The sequence below is a fragment of the Octopus bimaculoides genome, chromosome 6 (genome assembly GCF_001194135.2).
Source record: "Octopus bimaculoides isolate UCB-OBI-ISO-001 chromosome 6, ASM119413v2, whole genome shotgun sequence".
NCBI classification, from domain to species: Eukaryota; Metazoa; Mollusca; class Cephalopoda; order Octopoda; family Octopodidae; genus Octopus; species Octopus bimaculoides.
The window spans coordinates 83,394,442-83,397,658 of NC_068986.1; positions in this window are offsets into that span (position 1 = coordinate 83,394,442).

Sequence of the window (3,217 nt, forward strand, 5' to 3'; positions counted from 1 at the left end):
AACTGAAAATTTTAATTTTCCCTGCAATATCATTGACCAATCAGTGAACAGCTACTCGGCAACAGAGAAATACTCGATTTTCATTGGCTAAAATTGCCACCGAAATAGCTGTTTGAATTTAATAAAGAGTAGTTGACTGGCAGAAGCGATGAACAAATTAATTTCACCTAGTTTACGTTCCGGGTTCAAGTTCTGCCGGGGTAAATAGATCCAGAATATCTACCCGACAAGAAATTAGGTTGATTATTATTATTCATAAATTTTGGTTTCAAATTTTAACACACAAGACCAGCAATTTCGGGGATAGAGTAAGTCAATTGTATCGACCTCAGTGCTCAACTGGTACTTATTTTATCGACCGCGAAGGATGAAAGGCAAAGTCGACCTCGGCGGAATTTGAACTCAGAACGTAAAGACGAACGAAATGCCAGCGTGCCAACGATTCTGCCAACTCGCCACCTTATTTATTATTCATAAATATTAAGGACAGTGAATGCCGGACAAACTGCCTTGTCAAATCCTACTCAATCCGACTTGACGTTTTATATTTCCTTTCGAAGTGGATTAAGTAAAGTACTTCTGTCGATATAATCCAGAACTGAGGGGATATTAATCCGAGCCAGGGTCTGCTTAATGATTAGGTTTAGCTCGGTGTGACGAGCGAAGCGACTAGCATTTAGGGGGGAAGACAGACCGTGAAGACCTGAGGGGCCGAGGGACCTACCACAGTGGCACCTCATCCCCTACAAACGTCAGCTCTCACTCTGAGTGCGATGGAGATGCGGAGTTCATCTAGATTGAGTACACCTCCAATGTTGGCCATAGGCAGGGCATCAATCCAATCTCCTGAGAATTTTACACTAGCTGAAAATAGGCGACACATTGTAAAATTGATTAGATTGATAAAAGAGAGAGTTGAAAGTGGCACCTGAACGCAGATTGTCCCATACTCTCTGTTTCCGTCTATCCCTCACTGTAACAGGAACTGACAAACCCAGCTCTCTCTACTGTGATAGAGCTTCATCCATCTCCCTGTTGGAATTAGTCCACGTTGGAGAAGAGAGGATGTTGCCTACCAAAGGAGAGCAAGCGTGGGTGGAGGAAAAAAACAAAACAAGGAAGAGATAAAAACGACCACTTGCGCAGACCTAGACCCACAAACCGTTTGGGCAAAACAGCTTGGTCGCGGGAGTCTGGGAAGAGTTTGACATTGACCAAGCATTCGAGTTTCCTGAAGTATTGGAGGGGTAACAGGAATCTATGAAATGGACTAGCCCTCAGAAAATCCAGTAGTTTAGGAACTGACAAGTAATTCCTAAGTATAAAAAAAAAACCTTGGTGGAGCTCAATTACTTCAAGGTTTTTAAAAGTTGTTCGAGGTTAGCCATTTTTTATCCAAAGATGGACTCGAAAGCTAGATCAGTAATTGGGGCTCCAAGGGAGCGCCACACTGATGAAGGAGGAATCGCGTTGGGGGGGGGGGGAGTCAACAGATAGTTTAGTAGCCTGCTCATGCGAAGCTGGGTGGTTAAAGAGCCAGAGCTCGCATTTGAAGCTGTTAACGCTAAGACCTCTACGACAAAGCTCCTCGATCATCGTCCTCACAGTTGCAAGCGCCTTGTCAGGAAGGCTTTTCAAACAAGCATCATCGAGGTACCAGACATTTAGGTCTAGGTCGGCTCCCATCTTGGTAACATCCTCAATACCCAATGCAAATAGAGTAGGACCAAGTGTATCACTCTGTTAGACTCCAGAGGAAGATGGGATGTGGTGGTCACCAAACGAGAGGTAGGAGGACTCCCGATAGGCTTGCTAAGCAAAGTGATAAAGTTGTGGCAAAGAATGACGTCTCGACTGATGGGGTTAAAAGCATGGGGACTCAGAGGGCAAGTTTGTGAAAGCCCTGATGGCATGAGTAGCAGCCTCACAACCTAGCTTAGCACCCACTCCTAGCTGACTAGGGGAAATTCCTCAGTCATGCTGCTAGAAACTGAGGACAGGCACACTTTTGCTATGAGCTGTCGCAGAGCACAACCAACTGCTATGGGGCGAAGGTCACCGTTGGTGAAACCAAATAGTTTGGCCCCAAAGAACAGGGGAGGAATGTAGACAAGGACACTCTCGGACGAGAACAAGTTTATGAACTGTATTAGGTTCTCCAAGATTGGAGCCTAGCATCACTAGCTGACAGGGAGATACCATTGATCCCAGCGACAGAACCTGCTGGAAAAGAGGCAATTGCTCTCCTGACATTGTTAGGGGTGATGGGTTGTAGAAAACTTGGTGGATCGGGCCAGTGTAGGTTATCATCTGGAGGGACCGGAGGATGTTTCTCCTTCAGTTGTTTGAGGGAGTCTGCGGTACACGGGACGAAGGAGGACAGAGAGGAAAGAAGGCAAACAGTCCCTTTAATATCAAATTCACTGAATTTGGCATTAACAGCCTTCATTAAGTTAGGTGGTCGACCATTGTTCGGGGTTGAGCTGATGACCAACCTGAGATGGACAGTGGTTGGGGTAGATTCGAACTGCCGTTTCAAGGAAGAATTGAGTTTCTGCCAATCCGAGGTTTTGTTGGATAGGCAGACGTTCTTCAGCAGTTTCGAGAGAATATGGGCGAAAGAGATCCGAGCTCCCTTAGAGATCCGATTGACGAGCTTCAGCTTGGACAAATCCTGGAGGGCGGCGGCAAAATCTTCAACAGGGATCTGGACTTCAGAGCTAGGTTCTGTCCTACAAAGGATATCAGGGCTGAAGTGACATCGGTTGCATGTCCAGTCACTAAAACTTTCGGTTTGAACCTTAGTAATGCCGACGCAGCTCCTGTGGTAACTTAAACTACACAAGTGACATTTGATGGTCTTCAAATAGCGACTTGTACGGATGCAGAAAACACAGCTTGAACTTGAAGTAACGCTGTGCGCATGCGTAGTCTCACGCGTGCGTGCAATTCAACAACCAAGCTTTCCCGCTTCATTCTGCCTCTTTCTTGCTGGCCAGCGATTGAGCAAGGACGTGTTTAGCTATCTCTCTCCATCTTTCGAACTTACGCTCGACAGCTCGCTTACATCTACATACCAACGTCCCAACAACCATGCTCACACACACAGAAGCTGTAACAACAAACAAGAGCTAAAGATGTATATATATTAACCACCTTAAATAAATAATTGTTATGTTGATAGTCTGGAGGTTTTCGCTAATGGACGTATAGAGAT